At 43.0% G+C, this 26,476-nt stretch overlaps 1 protein-coding gene across 1 annotated transcript in view; it reads right to left on the bottom strand.

Moving 5' to 3' along the window:
- LOC133577099 (muscarinic acetylcholine receptor M3) overlaps positions 1-26,476 on the bottom strand; it is a 118,216-nt gene that overhangs the window by 50,380 nt on the left and 41,360 nt on the right. Inside the window, exon 2 of the mRNA XM_061930703.2 lies at positions 25,606-25,713. The gene's annotated coding sequence lies outside the window, so the exon portion shown is untranslated. The remainder of the gene's footprint in view (positions 1-25,605; positions 25,714-26,476) is intronic.

Here is a 26,476-nt window from a genome sequence, read left to right on the forward strand (position 1 = left end):
CACGTATTGTGCGTACTGAGCTGCTGCTCGCATGATATGTGTGACCCCTCCCTTTAGAAGCAGCCTCAGCATGTAACTAGGGAACTCCTAAACGGAATAAATAGAGGAGCGCGTGGGCTGTTCCTCAGAGCGTAGGGTGAGACTGTAACTGAGTGTGCAGCTCCATGCGTTCTCCACATGAGCAAAATTTAACTCTGTCTCTGCCTGATTCCTTGCTTCTTGTTCTGTTGAATAGATAGTTCCGTGCTTAAACCTGACAATTGCTATGGAGACAACCCTAGTACCTTTAAAAGTACCAAATTGTGTAGCAAAAGCGAGCCAGCAGTTTTATCAGAAGTAGATAACAAGTTGATAAACACTCGTCAATCTAGCGTTAGATCAATCTTTATACCCACTTTTTCTTCAGGAGCCTCCTTGGATTGCTGGATCAAGATCAGACCTGAGCTGTCAGATTAATCAAACCTGAGCTGTCAGATTAATCAAACCTGAGCTGTCAGATTAATCAAACCTGAGCTGTCAGATTAATCAAACCTGAGCTGTCAGATTAATCAAACCTGAGCTGTCAGGTTAATAATCAATGTTCACACAATCATTGACACTTCATTGTCACGCTTGTGTGACAATGAAGTGACAAAAAAGGTCCATGAAGTTGACTGGCTGCTCTCTCCTCTCCTTAGATGAAGTGTACAGTGGCAGGTGCCTCAAAAAGGCCCAAAACATCATAAGGGACATAACATCTCACCCTGGACATAAACGTTTTGAACTGCTGCCCTCGGGCAGGAGATACAAGACAATAAATAAACAGACAAACAGACTTAAGAAGACTTTTTACCTGAGAGCAATAGTGTCGCTGAACACAAGACGACAATAATGACTGTCCATGTGAGCTGTGTGCTTGCTATTTTTATCTAGTTTTATATATTTATCTATGTTCTTATGGTTTGATGTGTTATGAATTTGCACTCAATTAGTTTTGCTTACAATTTCGTTGTACAATGTACAATGACAATAAAAATATATTCTATTCTATATATTCTATTCTATTCTATTTTAGCTTCTGCTCGCTGAGCTTGGCTTCATCATTGCTTAGTGACACCATTTTATGTGGCCACCAAACATCCGTGTGTGTGTGTGTGTGTGTGTGTGTGAGTGTGTGTGTGTGTGTGTGTGTGTGTGTGTGTGTGTGTGTGTGTGTGTGTGTGTGTGTGTGTGGACATTCTTCAAGGTGCACTTCAGGGTCCTGCACAGCAACATGAACAAGCCAAAGGAGTCATGTGACACCGAGGAACATCCTGACTGACTTTTTAGTCATGAAAGTCAAAGTAAAAAATGGATGAGAAGAAGTTGTCTGCATAAAGATGAGATGTTCACTTCTTTTCTAACTTAATTTGATGATGCAGGCTGGATGATGCAATTTGGACGCAATTTCTAGAGGATTATTTTAGTGATTTCAGCAAGAAAGTTGAACAAAGGCTCGCTGAGGAAAAGTTGGCATTTTTCAGATACAATTAAAAACGGAATATAATGATGGTCAGGGCGGAGGTTTTGTTTTGCAAATCAAAGAGTCTCTTCATAAAAGGGAGAATAAAACAAGTAAGTAACTCTCCGATAGACACAATGATTTTAGGACAAGGCGAGTCAAATTGTTCAGAAATGAATAGAAGCAAAGGTCCTCATTTGCATAAATGGCCATGGGTGTCATTTTAATGGAGAAGGTTTGAAGTGCACCTTATAGTCCCAAAAATAGAGAATAGAAGAAGAGGATGTGCAAAGTGGAGGACGTCGTCCAATGAGGCGTAACCATGATGTGAGGCGTAACCATGACAGCAGGTCAAGGTGCAATAAAAGTGGGCGGGGTCAGAGGGACAGGACAACATCCTCTAATGGAGAGAGAGGCCATTATGCACAAAGAGCAGCCTTGGCGGAGTCCAACCCTCACTGGAAACGTGTCCGACTTACTGCCGGCAATGCGGACCAAGTTCTGGCACTGATCATACAGGGAGCGGACCGCCACAATCAGACAGTCCGATACCCCATACTCTCTGAGCACTCCCCACAGGACCTCCCGAGGGACACGGTCCAATGCCTTCTCCAAGTCCACAAAACACATGTAGACTGGTTGGGCAAACTCCCATGCACCCTCAAGGACCCTGCCCAGAGTATAGAGCTGGTCCACAGTTCCACGACCAGGACAAAAACCACACTGTTCCTCCTGAATCCGAGGTTTGACTATCCGGCGTAGCCTCCTCTCCAGTACACCTGAATAGACCTTACCGGGAAGGCTGAGGAGTGTGATCCCATGATAGTTAGAACACTCCCTCCGGTTCCCCTTCTTAAAGAGAGGAACCACCACCCCGGTCTGCCAATCTAGAGGTACCGCCCCCGATGTCCATGCGATGTTGCAGAGTCTTGCCAACCAAGACAGCCCCACAGCATCCAGAGCCTTAAGGAACTCTGGGCGGGTCCCACCGAGGGAGCTTTTTAACTACCTCAGCAACCTCAGCCCCAGAAATAGGAGAGCCCACCACAGATTCCCCAGGAACTGCTTCCTCTTAGGAAGACGTGTTGGTGGGATTAAGGAGGTCTTCGAGGAATTCCCTCCACCAATCCACAACATCCACAGTCGAGGTCAGCAGAACACCATCCTCACCATACACGGTGTTGACAGTGCACTGTTTACCCTTCCTGAGGCGGCGGATGGTGGTTCAGAATCGCTTCGAAGCCGTCCGGGAAGTCGTTTTTCATGGCTTCGTTTTCCATGGCTTCCCGAACTCCTCCCATGTCCGAGTTTTTGCCTCCGCGACCGCTGAAGCCGCACACCGCTTGGCCTGTCGGTACCTGTCCGCTGCCTCCGGAGTCCTATGAGCCAAAATAACCCGATAGGACTCTTTCTTCAGCTTGACGGCATCCCTCATCACTGGTGTCCACCAACGGGTTCTAGGATTACTGCCACGAGAGGCACCAACCACCTTACGGCCACAGTTCCAATCAGCCACCTCGACAATAGAGGTGCGGAACATGGTCCACTCGGACTCAATGTCCAGCACCTCCCTCGTGACATGTTCAAAGTTCTTCTGGAGGTGGGAATTAAAACTCTCTCTGACAGGAGACTCTGCTAGGCGTTCCCAGCAGACCCTCACAATGCGTTTGGGCCTGCCAGGTCTGTCCGGCATCCTTGGGGTGTGAAGTGAAGTGAATTATATTTATATAGCGCTTTTCTATAGTGACTCAAAGTGCTTTACATAGTGAAATCCAATATCTAAGTTCCATTTAAAGCAGTGTGGGTGGCACTGGGAGCAGGTGGGTAAAGTGTCTTGCCCAAGGACACAACGGCATTGACTAGGATGGCGGAAGCGGGGATCAAACCTGGAACCCTCAAGTCGCTAGCACGGCCACTCTACCAACTGAGCTATACCGCCCCACATCTGCACAATTTTTTCTTGCCCTGATGTGTGATCTGAGCCGAGGATGTCGTTGTGGCTCGTGCAGCCCTTTGAGACACTTGTGATTTAGGGTTATATAAGTAAATATTGATTGATTGAAATATACAATAGACATGTAATGTTTATAATGTCAGTCTTACAAACCTAAATAAAGGAAGACGTGCAAAGAAATAAAAGTGAGAAAGGACATTTTTATTTTTTTATTTTCATTTAACCTTTATATAACCAGGAAAATTCTGATTATAAAAATAATTAAAAAGAAAGAACATTAATCAACAAAACTTCTGGAGCTTCTGTTTCTTCATTCTGTTAACTGTCTAGCTGCACACGCTGGAAACGAGTAGCGAGGGCAGAATAATGAATTTATTGACAGTGCAGTGTGACCGCTGATGTTTTTACTTCGCCAATAACAAATTGCCAAAACAAGCACATTTTGATGTCCGGTCCCTGGGCCTTAGGACTCTTGAAACTGTGGCCCTCTTCCTCGTGAAGTTCAACAGCCCTGTACTAGACCATCCATGCAGCCTTGTATAGACTTTGGCCAGAATCTCACACTGGCTAACAAAGACATTAGTTCATGAGATTAAAAACCAGATGGTTGGACTTGTGCTTTATGTTGATGAAGAGAGGCCGTCAGGGGACGCTCGCTCACAGACGTCCCAGCACAACCAAAGCTGGGGAACCAGGTGCTGCCCAATAATCACTTAGAAGGCCTGGCGCCAGGATTGTATCAAGCCCTCTTATTGGCCTGCCAGCATTGGCAGACACATGGCGAGAGAAGGGGAGGTGAAGGCTAAGCAACACAAGCAGTAATCAGACTAGAAATGGAGACAGAAATCTATGAGGCGCTCACTTAGTGTTTCACTGATAGGAAGTTGGCAGAGGTGGGTAGAGTAGCCAGAAATTGTACTCAAGTAAGAGTACTGTTACTTTAGAGATCTATTACTCAAGTCAAAGTAAGGAGTAGTCACCCAAATATTTACTTGAGTAAAAGTAAAAAGTATGTTGTGAAAAACTACTCAAGTACTGAGTAACTGATGAGTAACCTGTTCGTTTAATGATGAAGGCAACAAATAATGCACAAAAACATAAAAATAGCAATGAGCAAATTCAGAGCCAGGAATATCTCTTAAGCAACTAAAACATTAATATATATTAAATAATAATACATTAACATAAAAAAAAAGTAAGCAAATTGAGTCACAATAACTTAAGGCTCAGTAGGCAGAGATTACAAAGGAAAATAACAAGTTAGCCTTTACGCAAACCATAAAATGAAAGGTGTGGGCTGCATCTGGGAACACACTGTGCACTACTGATTGGTGTGTGTGTGTGTGTGTGTGTGTGTGTGTGTGTGTGTGTGTGTGTGTGTGTGTGTGTGTGTGTGTGTGTGTGTGTGTGTGTGTGTGTGTGTGTGTGTGAGGCTGCAGTGCGTTAATAAATTATACCCACACGATGTACATTTGACAGTGATTCATAGCAGGTAAGCTAACTTCAGCCTACGGTGACAGCCAAAATATCTACTAACGTTACTTACCGCCATGTGCTTCCTCAAATTTGACGTTGAGTTCATGTAAGCTTTAGCTTGTTGTTGTTTTGCCGCTGAAACTTTATGTGCAGTTGATCATGTGACCGCCTGGCTCTGTTTGATTGGTGAAACGGAGTCAAACGTCACCAGTGACCGCATCTGATTGGTGAAACGCAGGCATGCGATAGATCCTACTTTGAAGGTCTGTCTGACAAACCAAAACAAACAAAGCGTGCATTAACAGATGGATAAAAATCAGTAGCGAGTAGTGAGCTGAATGTAGATAAATGGAGCATAGTAAAAGTAGTGTTTCTTCTCTATAAATATACTCAAGTAAAAGTAAAAGTATGTTGCATTAAAACTACTCTTAGAAGTACAATTTATCCCAAAAGTTACTCAAGTAGATGTAATGAAGTAAATGTAGCGCGTTACTAGCCACCTCTGGAAGTTGGACTGACTGCAGCTCTTCTCTTAGTTGCTGCTTTTGCATTTTCAACCAAGTCATTGCTGCTCTTCTTAAAGAAGTCATATTGGGATTTTTTTCTACACTTGAAACACTTTACTTGTGGTCAAAATGTTGCAACCATAATGTTTTACAGACCATCCTCACGTCTCTTCTGGATGTTTTGTGGGTGCTCTTGTCAAGCGTTGACAAACAGTGCGTCGCTGAAGAGGTTGTTGTGATTTTGAGGAATGCGGATGAACGAGGTGGTAGCGTGAGGTAAAAAAAGGTATTTGTTAATAAACAAACAAAAAGCGAGAGCAACAAGAAGTGCTCTGCCCGTACAGACTATGAAGAAAACAAAACTCACAGGAAATGTGGCGCAGATGGCGTCCACAAAGTAGTGCTTATTAGGCTTTAGCATCAAAAAGCTCTTCCGTAGTCCAGTGAAACAATACCAACATCATCAATGTCCCAACAACCAAAGTAGGGGAAATGATCAACTCAAATAGTCTTGATTGCAAAGCGAAAACAGGTGAGGGGAAATGATCCGGGCAGAAGTGAAGCAGCCAAGGGAAAACACCAACAAAACCGGTGGAGCTGTCAAAATAAAAGCACAGGACAGGAACTAACACAAAACACCGGAGAACACTAACAAATCATAAGGCACAATGTGCCTCCACTTTGACAGCGTCTTCTCCCTGTCAGCCGAGTTGTAGTTTTTAGCGCTTCCATAGCGAGACTATTGACAGTGTCCGCCCTGAGATGGGTAGGTTGTGAGTTCAAACCCCGGCCGAGTCATACCAAAGACTATAAAAATGGGAGCCATTACCTCCCTGCTTGCCACTCAGCATCAAGGCTTGGAATTGGGGGTTAAATCGCCAAAAATTATTCCCGGGCTGCTGCTGCTCACTGCTCCCCTCCCAGGGGGTGAGGGTGATGGGTCAAATGCAGAGGATACTATCACCACACCTAGTGTGTGTGAGACTATCATTGGAAGAGAAAAAGATATAAATTAGCACTATTTGCAAATTTGTATTAGAAACTGCAACAGTTGATTCCACCTTTGACTTTTGCTCATTTTCCAACCAATATTCTACAACACAAATATTCTACAACACAAATATTCTACAACACAAATATTCTACAACACAAATATTCTACAACACAAATATTCTACAACACAAATACAAGGTTTGAACAACATGCTTTTTGATGACGTTTGTTCAATGTCAGGTTGGGATGTTGACTTCAACCAACAATGTGGATCCAACGTTAGAATACAACTATTTTGCAACGCTGTTTCAAAGTCAGTTTTAAAGGAACAGTACGTATAACTAAGGTTGTATCAATGTCTTGTGCCTGCTCCTTCTTTAGTTCCTCCATCATTTTCTAGTGGAATATTAGACTGTTCAAGAGCCCTTCAGCAGCTCCTGACCAACATCCAGGTGTGCTCATGATAAGATTCTTAATTGCACTACAATGTCACACAGAGCTGTTCAACTATTTGCTGCTGCTTGTCCATAGTCGCGTCTTTACAAAATAACTTCTCCTTTTATATTCCCAGTCATTTTAGCATTTGAGTCAGGGTCTGAAAGATGAAAAGCCATCTTTGGTTCCGCTGGTGATGATATGTGTTCATTCAAGAGCCCTTTTGCAGCTCCTGACCGACACCCGAGTGTCCTAACGATGAAGAGGTGGAGGATAAGGGCATCATTATTTCAAATTGTTTACATATTCCTCCCTCCGGGTCGGCAAATCAAACTAACAAGGCCGCACTTTTTGCGAGTAAGTGTTTTCTATTGGATGTAATTGGCCATCAGGGTGTGTTGCCATAAGGCAGAGGGAGAGAAATACACCGAAGGTAAGTGTTGAGCTGCTCACGCTCCATGTATATGTTGTGCTCGGCTCTTGATCCATGTATACGTTGTGCTCGGCTCTTGATCCAGCAGGCTGCCGTCTGCCTCAATATTGGAAGCCCACCAACATCGGCCCCTAACGCAGATGGAAGGATCTAGGTGCCATCTGGCCCTCCTGAGGATCTACAAGATTGTGACTAAAGAAGGTGTGACAGGGAAACATCTCAAGTAGCTTAACGACATTTCCCAGTACCTGTTCCTGTAGCTTAGCTACTTTACATGCGCTAACGAGCTAGCTGACATCTAAGCTACAGACTACAAAAATGGAAAATGGACTGCAACAAAAAGTACGGAGATTATTCACCATGATTGCTTGGAATACAAATGGTGAGTCACCTCTGGCAAAGATTACTGACTGGCCAATCACAGGCAAGATCGGAACCAGGAAGCAAAATCATGACGAGGAGGGAGTCGGAGACAGAGGGACGCTTCAAGCTGACCACTCCAAAAAATAAGGAAATATACTAAAAATGTCAGAGAAGAGATTCTCTGTGCAGATTTGTACTTTAATGATGAAGGTTACGTCTTTAGCCAGATGTAGACACACGTATGCCTTTAGAGATAACCTTAGTTTGTAGTTGTTTACTTTGGAGACCACAATCAGAAGTGCTCTCTTCATCTAAGAGGTGGAACACACATTAAGTGACTTCATGACAACTTTTACTGCACAGAACCATTAGCAACTGTTCACTAACTACATTAAGTGACTTCATGAACAGTTTTACTGCACAGAACCATTAGCAACTGTTCACTAACTACACAAGTCTTTGTTTTTCTTTTCAACATAAAGATAGATGCTGTTTTTTACTGTTCAGTTCAGTTTATTTGGAAGATGCACACAAGCAAACACAATGTAATACATCACATATTTCCACTTGTTTCATTACTGCACGTCCGAAAAGGAGTAGGAAGAAACAGAGCTTTTTTAATCCTAGTCCTTTTCATACCATAGCAGTCATTTCTTTGTTCTCTGTTTGTAACAGCAGAGTCAATTAATACATCATATGTATGCAATAAGAACATATTAATTACATAAATAATCATTCTCTCTCTTTTCTTTTTAAAAGTTCAAGATATTCCTGACAATTGTTCTTCTTTAGACTTTGTCAACATTTGTAGTTTGAACAGTCTCCTAAACTCCATCATATTACTGCTTTGTTGGATTTATTTGCCTAATCCGTTCCATCAAGTCATTCCACATACGCATTCCACATGTAGGCGGACCCAATGAATAACATTATAGGGGTGGGCCAAAGAAAAGGCAAACTAAATAAATACTTAGAGTAGTTGTAGGGTGTCACAGCTAAATGACAGATAGTTAATAGTAATATTTGTACACTTACATGAACATTGATGTTATACATGTGGGCCCATAGCAATGCTGTTAAATGGGGTCTGAAACTGAGAGACAAGGTGCAGTCACCCTGCAGCTGAGGGACAAGGTGCAGTCACCCTGCAGCTGAGGGACAAGGTGCAATCACCCTGCAGCTGAGGGACAAGGTGCAGTCACCCTGAAGCTGAGGGACAAGGTGCAGTCACCCTGCAGCTGAAGGACAAGGTGCATTCACCTTGCAGCTGAAGGACAAGGTGCATTCACCTTGCAGCTGAAGGACAAGGTGCAGTCACCCTGAAGCTGAAGGCCAAGGTGCAGTCACCCTGAAGCTGAGGGACAAGGTGCAGTCACCCTGCAGCTGAGGGACAAGGTGCAGTCACCCTGCAACTAAGAAATGTGGTGCAGTCACCCTGCAGCTGAGGGACATGGTGCACGTGGTTTAATCATTTTGCAGTGCAGTCTGCTGAAAATGATGGAAAGTGCCACTCTACATGGCAACTGACACTGTGGTCAAAGTTGGAATTTGTCACGTCGGGGTCTCATGTTATTGCGTGGGTCGTTTTCCCAGGATGCAGATGGAACTCCGGAGGCAAAGTGCAGGTAAGACAATGATTTATTTACCATAAATCAGTCAAAATTCAAAAATACAGAAAATGCAAAGAAACACAAGAGAAGTGTGCTAAGGAAATGGCTAACAGGAAGACTTAGCATTGAATAGTTTACACACCTAACTTGTTGCATAGCGCAAAGAAGACAGCCAGACTGAGTGTGGCCTTAAGTAGGAATACATTTCTCTCCGATTAGTGCCCGGGAGCAGGTGAGCGTCCCCAACACTAATCAGAGGCAGGTGAAAATAATTAGCACCCATGGCAACCAAGAACACACAAACCCAGGGGTGCTGAAACAGAACTAAGGTAGTCTAAACAAAACATGATCCAGGCAACGGATCATGACAGAATTGCCACATTTAAAACACAAATACAACACTTTACTGCCATCTGGTGGCTAACCCCCTCCAAGTCCTCATGCTACATGTATCCTCAAGCTAACCCCCTCCAAGTCCTCACATTACATGTATCCTCAAGCTAACCCCCTCCAAGTCCTCACGTTACATGTATCCTCAAACTAACCCCCTCCAAGTCCTCACATTACATGTATCCTCAAGCTAACCCCCTCCAAGTCCTCACGTTACATGTATCCTCAAGCTAACCCCCTCCAAGTCCTCACGTTACATGTATCCTCAAGCTAACCCCCTCCAAGTCCTCACATTACATGTATCCTCAAACTAACCCCCTCCAAGTCCTCACGTTACATGTATCCTCAAACTAACCCCCTCCAAGTCCTCACGTTACATGTATCCTCAAGCTAACCCCCTCCAAGTCCTCACGTTACATGTATCCTCAAGCTAACCCCCTCCAAGTCCTCACGTTACATGTATCCTCAAACTAACCCCCTCTAAGTCCTCACGTTACATGTATCCTCAAACTAACCCCCTCCAAGTCCTCACGTTACATGTATCCTCAAACTAACCCCCTCCAAGTCCTCACATTACATGTATCCTCAAGCTAACCCCCTCCAAGTCCTCACATTACATGTATCCTCAAACTAACCCCCTCCAAGTCCTCACATTACATGTATCCTCAAGCTAACCCCCTCCAAGTCCTCACATTACATGTATCCTCAAACTAACCCCCTCCAAGTCCTCACGTTACATGTATCCTCAAACTAACCCCCTCCAAGTCCTCACATTACATGTATCCTCAAGCTAACCCCCTCCAAGTCCTCACATTACATGTATCCTCAAGCTAACCCCCTCCAAGTCCTCACATTACATGTATCCTCAAGCTAACCCCCTCCAAGTCCTCACATTACATGTATCCTCAAACTAACCCCCTCCAAGTCCTCACGTTACATGTATCCTCAAACTAACCCCCTCCAAGTCCTCACGTTACATGTATCCTCAAACTAACCCCCTCCAAGTCCTCACGCTACATGTATCCTCAAGAAAACAGAATCTATTTGCTGTTTTTGAGTACCTACTCCAAAAACACAAGTCCAAGATCCTCCACATCGATGGTTCTCAACTGCAGGATTTACCCTCACCCATTTTCTGTTATATTTCACGTCCCCCCCCCCCCACTCTCCACCAGGACTCAAAATAGCGTAATTTGTCTATAAAATTGTTGTAAGTACACCTCTGCGTAACATTGTAATTTTATTAAGAGGAAAGGAAACAACAAGACATGGTCTTTCCTGGTCTCCCAGCGTGGTTACGGTGAAGCCAAGTGCGACATACCCTTCCTCATATTCTAGTGGGGCAAAAATAAGCATGTTCCCCGAGGTGTCACCCCTCACCCCCCAGGGGCGTCCACCCCACTATTTGAGAAGGACTGCCTTAACGACAAGCGGCAACACAGATTGGTCATCGCGACACAAATAGTTCAAGAATGTATTTCTTAATTATTTGGATAATTCTATTTTTAATCAAACTGCAAAACATTCCTGAGCCTACAACTGATCTCTTTGTCCTAACGAGCCAACTCCACCTATGGTCATGAGCTTTGAGTTATGACCAAAGGACAAGATCACGGGTACAAGCGGCCCAAATGAGTTTCCTCCGCCGGGTGGCGGGGCTCTCCCTTAGAGATAGGGTGAGAAGCTCTGTCATCCGGGGGGAGCTCAAAGTAAAGTTGCTGCTCCTCCACATGGAGAGGAGCCAGATGAGGTGGTTCGGGCATCCGGTCAGGATGCCACCCGAACGGCTCCCCTGGGAGGTGTTTAGGGCACGTCCGACCGGTAGGAGGCCACGGGGAAGACCCAGGACACGTTGGGAAGACTATGTCTCCCGGCTGGCCTGGGAACGCCTCGGGATCCCCCGGGAGGAGCTGGACGAAGTGGCTGGGGAGAGGGAAGTCTGGGCTTCTCTGCTTAGGCTGCTGCCCCCGCGACCCCACCTCGGATAAGCGGAAGAAGATGGATGGATGGATGGATTTAAAAATATTTTTATACTATTTTTCAGATGGCTTTAATTTGAGTTATTCTCCAGTGTGGATGCATCAAAGGTTGCGTTTTAACCTCGATCCTCAGTGCCATGTTCCACATGTTGTTCTTGCCAATAGTGTTGTGTGCGTGTGTGTGTGTGTGTGTGTGTGTGTGTGTGTGTGTGTGTGTGTGTGTGTGTGTGTTCGTGTGTGTGCGTGTGTGCGTGTTTTCTTCCCTCCTGTCTGTTTTGTGGCGTAAAGGACTTTGCGTTGCCTGAAAGTGATGATAACAATTCTTCATGCAGTGTTGCAGAAGAATGACTGCAGCTAGCATGTACGGGAGATGTTTAGCCTAAATCCCCAAATCAATCAGCGGGAGTGCAGAAGATGTCAGAGCCCGACTCTCTGCTTGCTAAAAAACATCTGATTGCAAAGCCCCCCAAACAACAGGCTTTTTAAATGGCGAGCAGCAGAGCCCCCAGAGGGTCATTATGTTAATTAGCGACATATTTAGTCTGCAAGAGAGAGGAGCAGGTGAAGAGAGGAGCAGGTGGAGACTGCAGCTCGCAGGCAGATAGTCAGACTGTGAGGACGACGGGAGGCCAAAGGACTCCACGCTTCCCTGGTGTCAGCCTTTTAAAAAGCAGGGCCTGACTGGACCGGGCCTGCGGACTCCCCTGTCAATCAAAGGCCGCGGAGAATGCCAGCTCCTTGGAGTCTTTTTGTTACCTGTCAGCCATCACAAGCTGGCAGGTAACATAGAAAGCTGCGAGTCTGCAGGGATCTGCTAACATAGGGCTGTGTTGGAAGGTAACATAGAAAGCTGCGAGTCTGCAGGGATCTGCTAACATAGGGCTGTGTTGGAAGGTAACATAGAAAGCTGCTAGTCTGCAGGGACCTGCTAACATAGGGCTGTGTTGGAAGGTAACATAGAAAGATGTGAGTCTGCAGGGACCTGCTAACATAGGGCTGTGTTGGAAGGTAACATAGAAAGATGTGAGTCTGCAGGGACCTGCTAACATAGGGCTGTGTTGGAAGGTAACATAGAAAGCTGCTAGTCTGCAGGGACCTGCTAACATAGGGCTGTGTTGGAAGGTAACATAGAAAGCTGCTAGTCTGCAGGGATCTGCTAACATAGGGCTGTGTTGGAAGGTAACATAGAAAGCTGCTAGTCTGCAGGGATCTGCTAACATAGGGCTGTGTTGGAAGGTAACATAGAAAGCTGCTAGTCTGCAGGGATCTGCTAACATAGGGCTGTGTTGGAAGGTAACATAGAAAGCTGCTAGTCTGCAGGGATCTGCTAACATAGGGCTGTGTTGGAAGGTAACATAGAAAGCTGCTAGTCTGCAAGGATCTGCTAACATAGGGCTGTGTTGGAAGGTAACATAGAAAGCTGCGAATCTGCAGGGATCTGCTAACATAGGGCTGTGTTGGAAGGTAACATAGAAAGCTGCTAGTCTGCAGGGATCTACTAACATAGGGCTGTGTTGGAAGGTAACATAGAAAGCTGCTAGTCTGCAGGGATCTGCTAACATAGGGCTGTGTTGGAAAGGAGGAGGAGTCACACCAAGACCGTGGGCCATATCCCTGCAGGATTCTCTGCTAAATCTATCTTGATTTGATATGAGACTATCAGAAGCATCTCAGCCATCGTTACAAATCACTTTTAGCTTTGAAAAGTCTTATCCAACTGTGTGCTATCATTTCTCCTCATCAATCATGCATAATCCCTTCAATGGTTCTTGACTGTCAATCAGCCCGAGAGAAAAGTTTTCACTTTCACACTTCTTGTCGTTTAACAGTCATTTGTGTGATGACTGCCCATAAAGGAGTCTGTTAGGAGTAGGACTACACAATTAGAGACTGCCAGGAGGTTTGTGGTGAGACACATTGCTTTTAAACGCCATCCATCCATTTGCTACCGCTTGTCCCTTTTTAGGGGGTTAAATATTTCTACATTTGATATTAGGCTTGTACTAATAAAGTACCCAAGTACTAATGAATTATAAGACGTACTACACTACCTTTAAAAAATACCAGACGTGACGTTGCTGGTAATACCAGCCAGGGCGTATGTGAGTCAACACACACACACACAGAGCACTTACAAGCAGACAGCGTGGAGACAGAAGAGGGAGAATGGACACAATTTGTCTAAAAAACTAAGGATAAAGGTGAAGCTTTGAACCCTAAAGCGTCGCTCTGGAAGCGGTGCTTTAAAACATAGCTAGCTAGCAGCTAACGTACTTCCGCAGTGTTTTAGCTACTTCTAAATCCTCGCCTCCATGGCGACAAATAAAGTAAGTTCCTTCGAAGTATCAATCAATCATTCAAGCAACGTTTATTTATATGGTCCTTAATCACAAGTGTCTCAAAGGGCTGCACAAGCCACAACCACATCCTAGGCTCAGATCCCACATCAGGGCAAGGAAAAACTCAACCCAATGGGATACAGAGAGAAACAGACGCGGGGGACCCCAGATGTGGGGACTCCAGATGTGGGGACTCCAGATGTGGGGACCCGCCCCCTAGGTGACCAGTGCAAAGGAGGATGAATAGCTAAACATGCTTCACTACACACCGTAGGAGGACACAGTAGCTCACCGCTGACAACAAGCTAGCCCTCCTCAATGTAAACAAAGGGTCAGATCCATGCAAACAACTGTAACGATACCAAGTACAAAAGCCGTGTGTAGTCCATCCTGGAATGATATTTTTATGTTTTACAAACATTTACTTATTTTTTATAAACTCTGAAAAATACGTCCCTGGACACATGAGGACTTTGAATACGACCAATGTATGATCCTGTAACTACTTGGTATCACATCCATACCTAAATGTGTGGTATCATCCAAAACTAATGTCAAGTATCAAAGAAGAGAAGAATAAGTGATTATTACATTTTAACAGAAGTGTAGATAGAACATGTTAAAAGAGAAAATAAGCAGATATTAACAGTAAATGAACAAGTAGATTAATAATCCATTTTTACAGTTTGTCCCTCATAATGTGTAGAAAATAATAGGTGTATAAATGACACAATATGTTACTGCATAGACTAATTAGGAGTCTTTGTTTGTTTACTTACTACTAAAAGACAAGTTGTCTAGTATGTTCAACATTTTATTTAATGACCACATGGTTATTTAATTGCAATAAGAAACGTATGTTTCATGTATCATAAGATTTTATGTTCAAATGAATCCAATAATGAAATGGTTTGTGGCTTACTTTTAGAAATACAGCCGGGGTCTAAGGTCCGTGTGGTTGGAGCACTCCCATTACTGACAAAAACACGTAGAGATCAACCTGACAGAGTTCACATTTAACATATTGAGCAACAATTACTGCCACTTCAAAAAGTAAACTTCTGGAAAAGAAATAAAAGCTTGATACATTCATCATAGCAGGGGTCAAGCGAGCGACGGAGGAGATAATGGCTTCTTTCAAAGTATTGACATGCTGGTAATGAAGTGTCTTTAGGTCAATAGAAGCACATCACCAGCTGCAGGGGGTGGTGGTGCTGGTCCCGTAACAAAGGTCACAGGTGGATGACATGAGGACAACTCAAATGAACTTTGACATTTGAACTCAGCATTCATTTGACAGGAGAATTACAAAAAAACACGATGGGCCGACCACCACTGCGGCAAAGATTGTCTGTTAAGACTCAAAGTTGTCTTGTCCTGGTCTTCTCTGCAGGTCTTCCTGCTGGACAGAACCAGGCGGACCAAAGGCCTCCAGCATACCAAGGAGAAACACAATTGCATTGCTGATTCTGGCACAGATTAGCATAGCCTGTAAAGAATTGCTGACATCACTAAAACAGGCTATACTAATTAAAGCCAGAATCATCAATTCAGATCTTCAGACACCTTCATCCCTCAAAGCGCAGGACAGTTCTGCTCGGAACAAATCTGAAGTTGGAAGTGAATCAAAGGTTAACGTCAAGACGGGGCAGATGGATGGAGGGTAAGGCGCCCAGGGAAAAACCAAAAGTCCGCGTGCGTGCTGGCAAAAACAGAACTTGGGTTAAATGTGACAATCCTTCTTAGCGGTTGCTGAGGGAAGTTGAACACTTTTGTTGGATAGACTTCAGGTTTGGAAATCCCTCTTCCCACATGACTGAGCTCAACATTGCTAGAAAGGTGCAAACAGGTCCTGGGGACAGAAGTCCTCCCCTTCTTCTCCAAGCTGTCTTCATCCCTCTGGGGTCATACCAGAAGAACCTGACACATAATGGGTGGTCAACATCGGGAACACGTACAAGTGGGAAGGACAACAACGGTTGAAAGTGGGACTGGTCCAGTGAGAGTTCTGTTGCGGAAGGTGTTAAACGCTCCATGTATTTGGAATCGGAGTTCTGGTTCAGAACATTCAGTACTGTACTGAGGCATACGATTCCTCTCAGGACATTCAAACAATCACAACTGCTCTGTTTGCTTTGTCTTAGAAGACGTTTGCCTCCCATCTGACTAGACTTCATCACTTAACCTTCTTTCCTACCATCCATCCTCCCTGTCCAGAGGAGTGAGGGAAGCCATCTATGTCCAGGTTGAAAAACCATCCCTGGACAGAGGTGGTGGTCTGCGGCACCACCTGTCTCCCATATACAACACTGTCCTTTCAACCATTCCTAAAATACTCTGCAATTTAGCCCCCAACAAATAACAGGAGCTAGAAACATTCTGCTCACAGAAGGTGACCAGAAGGACATTTGTTTACAACTGAATGGAATGCTTATTTGGAAATTCCAACTAGTTTGGGCTGGTAGTAGTCGATCCATAGCGATGGTTCTGCCACACAACACCTCAATGCTAACGAGGGGAAATTATACTTCAACGACGGTCGTTGGCTTTGACAGTTAGGATTGCTCGTTTGCATCAAAACAGTTGTTTTTCCTTACTACCATAGGGCCAAACCATCCTTGCCCAGGCACACCCTTCTGGTTTTGGAGTATAGATATTTAGGTTTTTGGCACCAACCGCTAGACTAGATTTAACCAATTTATGTCTAAGACTAGATCTGACCATTCTAAGTCTAAGACTAAATCTGACCAAACTAAGTCTAAGACTCAGTCTGACCAATCTAAGTCTAGGACTGGGTCTGACCAATCAAAGTCTAATACTTGATCTGACAAATCTAAGTCTAAGACTAGATGTGACCAATGTAAGTCTAAGACTAAATCTGACCAAACTAAGTCTAAGACTAGGTCTGACCAATCTAAGTCTAGGACTAGATGTGACCAATTTAAGTCTTAGACTAGATGTGACCAATCTAAGTCTAAGACTAGATGTGACCGGTCTAAGTCTAAGACTAGGTCTGACCAATTTAACTCTATGATCAAGAACTGATGAAGTGGTGAACTGTCTTCTAAAACAAACCAAACAGTCCAGTTGAGATGATTGAATTCCTTAAGATGACAATGACCTGATGAATAAGAACATTCATGGACACAATTACTTTTAGGAACACATTAAGTGAATGGCAGGGAGTGTAGCACATGTCTATTCCAGGAAAAAGTAGCGTGTAGCCCAACCTTTGGATAGCAATACTGTCGTGAAGACGAAGCTTTAAAAGATATCATTAAAGCCTCCTGTTTGGAAACACTTTGCCTTACGGTAACGGACAAAGACAAGTGAATAATAGCGCCATTGTTGAGTAAAGATGGGTCACGGTGCTACAAGCTATGTTGAGTAAAGATGGATCACGATGCTACAAGCTATGTTGATTAAAGATGGATCACGGTGCTACAAGCTATGTTGAGTAAAGATGGATCACGGTGCTACAAGCTATGTTGAGTAAAGATGGATCACGGTGCTACAAGCTATGTTGAGTAAAGATGGATCACGGTGCTACAAGCTATGTTGAGTAAAGATGGATCACGGTGCTACAAGCTATGTTGAGTAAAGATGGATCACGGTGCTACAAGCTATGTTGAGTAAAGATGGATCACGATGCTACAAGCTATGTTGATTAAAGATGGATCACGGTGCTACAAGCTATGTTGAGTAAAGATGGATCACGGTGCTACAAGCTATGTTGAGTAAAGATGGATCACGGTGCTACATGCTATGTTGAGTAAAGATGGATCACGGTGCTACAAGCTATGTTGAGTAAAGATGGATCACGATGCTACAAGCTATGTTGAGTAAAGATGGATCACGGTGCTACAAGCTATGTTGATTAAAGATGGATCACGGTGCTACAAACTATGTTGAGTAAAGATGGATCACGGTGCTACAAGCTATGTTGAGTAAAGATGGATCACGGTGCTACAAGCTATGTTGAGTAAAGATGGATCACGGTGCTACAAGCTATGTTGAGTAAAGATGGATCACGGTGCTACATGCTATGTTGAGTAAAGATGGATCACGGTGCTACAAGCTATGTTGATTAAAGATGGATCACGGTGCTACAAGCTATGTTGAGTAAAGATGGATCACGATGCTACAAGCTATGTTGAGTAAAGATGGATCACGGTGCTACAAGCTATGTTGAGTAAAGATGCATCACGGTGCTACAAGTAAAGATGGGTCATTTTTGTATACCTTCAAAACAAGACAATCCATGTTAAATGTCAAAGCTGTTACTGCATCATTGCACTTACCTAAAAGAAAACTATACCATTAAAAACTAAACTATGAGATTACTGATTTTTTTATTAGAATTGTCTGTCCTTTGTTTTAAAAACATCAAACTGTTTAGCATTCTGTTAGTTACTGTAGATAAAATGCAGCTGAGTTTAAAGCCCAGGTGCGTGGTAAACCGTGGCACCCCCACACTGCAGATAACCATACTTTTATTTAAGCCTCAAGCCTAGTAGCACTTTGCTCCGAGAGGAATTACCACATTGTTGGCCCATTTTCTCAGATCCTTTATCACTTGATGATTATAAAAGACGGGTGAAGAAGCTCCCAGAAATCAGGATGCTTTGCTGGCTCTCAGACTCATATCTCAAAGACGTGACGTCGTCTCTATTTGCTTTGGACGGCGCTCAAAACCTTTTAGCAGTAAAACACCCCTGAGAGTAGAACTGCTCGTCTGAGATTGTTCTGACCAAATATCGAGCCGTCAGTTCCTCAGCCTGTGGTGCAAGTTAGCAAATGATCAGCGGTAGCATTTATCAGTGCAAACACTAGCAGGTTTCTATGAGACACTTGGAGGAGAAAAGAATTCCTGAGGGGTCGTGCAAATCAAAGAACTAAACTGATAGGACAGGAGGTCTAAAGAAATATGTTCATGGTACCTTTAGTCAGTGTCCAGCACATTCCTATTTGATGATTTGTCATACCTTCATCTCCAAATAAAAAGGGTAATTGGACTGATTGCCTGTCCGAGCTTCTTAGTTCCTGTGTTCTTCAGGTCTCAGTGCAAAGTTCTTTAACTGCTCTCCACAAGCCATAAGAACCAAAGACCGTTGGTTGGAAGGAACTAGAGTTTTTACAGCAGACTTCTACCAACACAAGAGTACTGTTATATAGAGGATCTTTGTGCTACAGCAGAGAAGTCCCTGCTAAGGAACCAGCATCTCTGCAGTGGATTTCTTTGGTCTGTTTCTACATCAGGGTCATCAAAATCAGAGCACTTCAACGTTTTCCCAAACTGATGGAGAGAAGGAGCGAGGTTCCCCTTACTTACATATGCAGCATACAATTGTGGTTGTCTTTTAAATTAAACTGCTCCTAAATGTACTTTGTTATTGTCTAATACAGAGTACCGATACTACCGTATAACTAGTGCCCTAATCGTTACTTGGCAGTTTGACACTAATCGTTAACTGGCAGTCAGTCAGAGTGCTACTCGCTAGCTATCTTAAATGCTAAAACGACGACAAAAATAATGATGTATTCATGTTTTTATTCTTAACTTGCAAGGTACAGTAGATAGGGGGCCACTTCTACCACACGATACTGGTGTTGGACCAATGGTGATGTGGATATTAGAAAAGACCTCCTTGCAGTGCCTGCTGATGACTTCTGGTAAAGAGGAGGACCTTAAGAGCAATTTGGTGATGAAGAAGTCTCAGGTATTTGTACAACTCCTTAAAGTTGAATACAATCACAACTGTGAAGTACATTCATGGTATGGATTGTGGTCCACACCCTTTTGAAAGCATACATGTAAAACATACTGTAGATCAACTCTGATGTACATTCATTAGATCAATGAGGTGTGGCCAATTAGTAGCTAAGTCCCACCTTTTTGTCCACTCTGTTAGTTTTTTCAACAACCTTACTTAAATGTGTCAGACGTGTGCTTGCTACTTCCTTAAATGTCAGTACTGGGGTTGTCTCATACCAAGATGTTGGTACTGGTACCAAAATGTATTTCGATATTTATGTAAATAATTATTGGCTTTATTTTAACAAAAATATATTACAATACATGAAACATTTATTTCTTATTGTAATCGATAAACAATTTAGTCCTTAAATAAAATGTTGAACATACTAGACAACTTGTCTTTTAGTAGTAAGTAAACAAACAAAGACTCCTAATTAGTCTATGCAGTAACATATTGTGTCATTTATACACCTATTATTTTGTACACATTATGAGGGACAAACTGTAAAAATTGATTATTCATCTACTTGTTCATTTACTGTTAATATCTGCTTACTTTCTCTTTGAACATGTTCTATCTACACTTCTGTTCAAATGTAATAATCACTTATTCTTCTCTTCTTTGATACTTGACATTAGTTTTGGATGATACCACCATCAAGACCTGTCCCCTCTGGACGTCAAGACCTGTCCTCTCTGGATGTCAAGACCTGTCCCCTCTGGATGTCAAGACCTGTCCCCTCTGGATGTCAAGACCTGTCCCCTCTGGACATCAAGACCTGTCCCCTCTGGACATCAAGACCTGTCCCCTTTGGATGTCAAGACCTGTCCCCTTTGGATGTCAAGACCTGTCCCCTCTGGATGTCAAGACCTGTCCCCTTTGGATGTCAAGACCTGTCCCCTCTGGATGTAAAGACCTGTTCCCTTTGGATGTCAAGACCTGCCCCCTCTGGACATAAGACCTGTCCCCTTTGGATGTCAAGACCTGTCCCCTCTGGATGTCAAGACCTGTCCCATCTGAATGTCAAGACCTGTCCCCTCTGGACATCAAGACCTGTCCCCTCTGGACATCAAGACCTGTCCCCTTTGGATGTCAAGACCTGTCCCCTCTGGACGTCAAGACCTGTCCCCTCTGGACGTCAAGACCTGTCCCCTCTGGACATCAAGACCTGTCCCCTTTGGATGTCAAGACCTGTCCCCTCTGGATGTCAAGACCTGTCCCCTCTGGACGTCAAGACCTGTCCCCTCTGGACATCAAGACCTGTCCCCTTTGGATGTCAAGACCTGTCCCCTCTGGACATCAAGACCTGTCCCCTCTAGATGTCAAGACATGTCCCCTCTGGACATCAAGACCTGTCCCCTCTGGATGTCAAGACCTGTCCCCTCTGGATGTCAAGACCTGTCCCCTCTGGATGTCAAGACCTGTCCCCTCTGGACGTCAAGACCTGTCCCCTCTGGACATCAAGACCTGTCCCCTTTGGATGTCAAGACCTGTCCCCTCTGGACATCAAGACCTGTCCCCTCTGGATGTCAAGACCTGTCCCCTCTGTATGTCAAGACCTGTCCCATCTGGATGTCAAGACCTGTCCCCTCTGGACATCAAGACCTGTCCCCTCTGGATGTCAATACCTGTCCCCTTTGGATGTCAAGACCTGTCCCCTCTGGATGTCAAGACCTGTCCCATCTGGATGTCAAGACCTGTCCCCTCTGGATGTCAAGACCTGTCCCCTCTGTATGTCAAGACCTGTCCCCTCTGCATGGTGTCTGAAGGAAGCTGCAGATGGTGCTTGACTCTCTGAGACTGCTGGGCAGGTGTTGGTGTTTGCTGTACTGGTCTCAGGGACTTGGAGGTAATGAAGTGTGGTTTAGTGGTGTTACTGCAGCCAGTGGACACCTAAATGCTGCAAATGATGACATCCAACCCAAAAGAATCCTGAGTTGGAAGGAAACTTTAGTTCTCACTAAAAAGGTAAATAGACGCTCCTCAAATGGGAATTAAGTTCCAGCAGTTGAAATGAGAAATATATAAAGTGGGTTTAATATGTGGAGGCTAGAAGTGCAGGTGTGTAGAGAAAATCCATTTGAAACTTCCTTTATCAAGTCTGTTCTCTTTTCTCCCAAAGGGAAAATGCAATCCAAAAAAAAAAAGCTGCCACGAGGTTTCATAACAAATGTTAGAAAGACGACTCCACTCACACCAATGAAGACTAGATAAAGGAGGAGGAAGCCATCACTGCCTTTAGACAAGTCACATGACTTATATACACTGTCACATGACTTATATACACTGTCACATGACTTATATACACTGTCACATGACTTATATACACTGTCACATGACTTATATACACAGTCACATGACTTATATACACTGTCACATGACTTATATACACTGTCACATGACTTATATACACTGTCACATGACTTATATACACTGTCACATGACTTATATACACTGTCACATGACTTATATACACAGTCACATGACTTATATACACTGTCACATGACTTATATACACAGTCACATGACTTATATACACTGTCACATGACTTATATACAAAGTCACATGACTTATATACACTGTCACATGACTTATATACACTGTCACATGACTTATATACACAGTCACATGACTTATATACACTGTCACATGACTTATATACACTGTCACATGACTTATATACACAGTCACATGACTTATTTACACAGTCACATGACTTATATACACAGTCACATGACTTATATACACAGTCACATGACTTATATACACTGTCACATGACTTATATACACTGTCACATGACTTATATACACTGTCACATGACTTATATACAAAGTCACATGACTTATATACACTGTCACATGACTTATATACACTGTCACATGACTTATATACACAGTCACATGACTTATATACACTGTCACATGACTTATATACACTGTCACATGACTTATATACACTGTCACATGACTTATATACACTGTCACATGACTTATATACACAGTCACATGACTTATATACACAGTCACATGACTTATATACACAGTCACATGACTTATATACACTGTCACATGACTTATATACACAGTCACATGACTTATATACACTGTCACATGACTTATATACACTGTCACATGACTTATATACACTGTCACATGACTTATATACACTGTCACATGACTTATATACACTGTCACATGACTTATATACACAGTCACATGACTTATATACACTGTCACATGACTTATATACACTGTCACATGACTTATATACACTGTCACATGACTTATATACACTGTCACATGACTTATATACACAGTCACATGACTTATATACACAGTCACATGACTTATATACACAGTCACATGTCCTCTCACACACACTCATGCTGCTTGCTAGTCTTGTCAAACATTCTGCCACACACATCAAGTCCATCCTAGCCAACGCTCTGATGCTTAGAAAAACACATACACCGAGCAACAAACACACAAACTGAACAACAAACACACACACACTGAGCAACAAACACACACTGAGCAACAAACACACACTGAGCAACAAACACACAAACTGAACAACAAACACACACACACTGAGCAACAAACACACACTGAGCAACAAACTGAGCAACAAACACACACACACTGAGCAACAAACACACACACTGAGCAACAAACACACACACTGAGCAACAAACACACACTGAGCATTAAACACACACACTGAGCAACAAACACACGCTGAGCAACAACAAACACACACACTGAGCAACAACACACACACACACACACACACACACACACACACACACACACACACACACACACACACTCCACTCGCTCCATTAGAGATCAGTTGTGCCTTTTCAGCCAAAGAATAAATACGATAGTTTAATTGTTGCATTGATTGGACGTCAGTCAGAGAATATATGAAGTCAGTCAGAGAATATATGAAGTCAGTCAGAGAATATATGAAGTCAGTCACAGAATATATGAAGTCAGTCACAGAATATATGAAGTCAGTCAGAGAATATATGAAGTCAGTCACAGAATATATGAAGTCAGTCACAGAATATATGAAGTCAGTCACAGAATATATGAAGTCAGTCACAGAATATATGAAGTCAGTCACAGAATATATGAAGTCAGTCACAGAATATATGAAGTCAGTCACAGAATATATGAAGTCAGTCACAGAATATATGAAGTCAGTCACAGAATATATGAAGTCAGTCAGAGAATATATGAAGTCAGTCACAGAATATATGAAGTCAGTCACAGAATATATGAAGTCAGTCACAGAATATATGAAGTCAGTCACAGAATATATGAAGTCAGTCACAGAATATATGAAGTCAGTCACAGAATATATGAAGTCAGTCACAGAATATATGAAGTCAGTCACAGAATATATGAAGTCAGTCACAGAATATATGAAGTCAGTCACAGAATATATGAAGTCAGTCACAGAATATATGAAGTCAGTCACAGAATATATGAAGTCAGTCACAGAATATATGAAGTCAGTCACAGAATATATGAAGTCAGTCAGAGAATATATGAAGTCAGTCACAGAATATATGAAGTCAGTCACAGAATATATGAAGTCAGTCAGAGAATATATGAAGTCAGTCACAGAATATATGAAGTCAGTCACAGAATATATGAAGTCAGTCAGACAATATATGAAGTCAGTCACAGAATGCTAATCTGCTAGCGAGCATCACCTTTTTTTACCTGACGCCAAAAAATGTTCATTAACAGTTTTTTCCAATTGCTTCCACACTAAATGTTTAATTTCCACAGAGTTAACACAACAAGTCCACACACAGTAAACAAAACCATTCTGCAGATTTGCCTAATATTAATATTAATATTAATAACTCATGTTACACATAGACTCTTCTTCACAGCTTTTGCAAAATATAAATATTACTTTTTTAGTTGTCTCAGATTTTAATTTGTACTGCATGTCATTGCTGACTACTATCATATGTTACTGTACCTGACTGTGGTGTTACTGTACCTGACTGTGGTAAACATTGTTGACTACTGTGGTGTTACTGTACCTGACTATGGTATGTTACTGTACCTGACTGTGGTCAAAAGACATATTTTCAGTTTGCAGTTTGGTTATTATGTTGGTAATATTATGCAAATAGTGCATCCCAAATGTCATCCATCCATTAAATATACAAAAAAGGAGAACAAACAACAATCCATATACAGTAATATCACTTTTCTGCTAAACTGAACTTTGTTGTAGAAATGTGCTTGTGTTGGGATTGTAATCATATAATGTATACATCATATAATGTATATATCATATAATGTATATATCATATAATGTATGTATCATATAATGTATATCATGCAAATATGACGAGCAGCAAAGTAGAAGCCATCAATGTTGTGGTTTGGGGAGCTAGCTCCTTGATGCTAACATGCTAACTAGCCCTGATGGTCCTGCAAGTCAAGTCAGTGTGAGTTTCAGGCAGGAAGAACTGTCAACTCATCTTCTTTACATCTTTTTGATATTTCATCTAAAGTGACGCCAACATCAATGTTTAAAAATGGGTTTAGCAGACATTTGTCATGTTTGTTTCTCCGCACTGCAGCTGGCTCTCAAAGCCAAGACAAGTGTGGAAGTCGTGCGTCTGCAAGGAACATGAAAATGTGTTTGAGTGTCGCTAAGATGGATTTCTTCTGAAGGCGTCTTTGACCTTGGGTTGTGGACCACAGCTGTGGTAAACATCTCATCTTATGGATGTCAAGCTGTGGTAAACATCTCATCTTATGGATGTCAAGCTGTGGTAAACATCTCATCTTATGGAAGTCACACATGTCAAGCTCATGAATGTTTGAGTGCGGGAAAGAAACTGACACTTACCAAATATTTGGGGGGTTGTTGGAGAGTCTGGAGGTCACCTTTCAGTCGTACGCCTTTGGGGGTCCACGCTGTCGTCTGCTGGTGGCTCCGCCTCTCGGGTCATGGCGTCTACCGGGCAGACAAGAAGGTTTTCAAACATCTCCAAGTCCTTCTCATCATCCTTCTTTATTTACGTCTTAATCAAGGACGTGCTTGAACCAGCGCTCTTCCCCGGCTGGATAATATCTGTCAGAGGAACGTCTTCAGGCCTTATATAGTCTGACTCTGCTGCTGCACGCTGCAACAGAACCATAACCCTAGAACCTCCTTCCTCCTCCAGAACGTCCAGCACAAGGAGACCTTCACTAGAATGTATAGAAGGTTCCACTGCTCATCAGCTGGACCGCCAGGGAGGGAGGGAGGGACGGAGAGCGAGCGAGAGAGAGAGTGAGAGAGAGAGAGAGAGAGAGAGAGAGAGAGAGAGAGAGAGAGAGAGAGAGAGAGAGAGAGATGAAAGAAGACCAGGTGTGTCCTACAGGTGTGTCATGTTCACCTTCAAACTGAGCCTCAAAAAGGTCAATGAAGAAAACAAGAGGAAGTTGTGTGACATTTCTTCTAATGATTCTACATCTCATCATCAGGCTCAACATGCAGGTTGTTGTTGTTGTTGTTGTTGTTGTTGTTGTTGTTGTTGTTGTTGTTGTTGTTGTTGAACCCCTTTGACATAAGTCTGCCAATACTGCAGGTGTGTGCCATTTGGCAACACACAGCTTCCATGCTAACGAGCGGTGTGTCTCACATCATCTGCTGTGGACACGTCCTCCTAAGAACCAAGTGGTAAAGTCTTCTGTGGTCTGACGAGTCCACATTTCTAATTGTTTTTGGAAAGTGT

Source organism: Nerophis lumbriciformis, linkage group LG02 (assembly GCF_033978685.3).
Source record: "Nerophis lumbriciformis linkage group LG02, RoL_Nlum_v2.1, whole genome shotgun sequence".
Taxonomy (NCBI): domain Eukaryota; kingdom Metazoa; phylum Chordata; class Actinopteri; order Syngnathiformes; family Syngnathidae; genus Nerophis; species Nerophis lumbriciformis.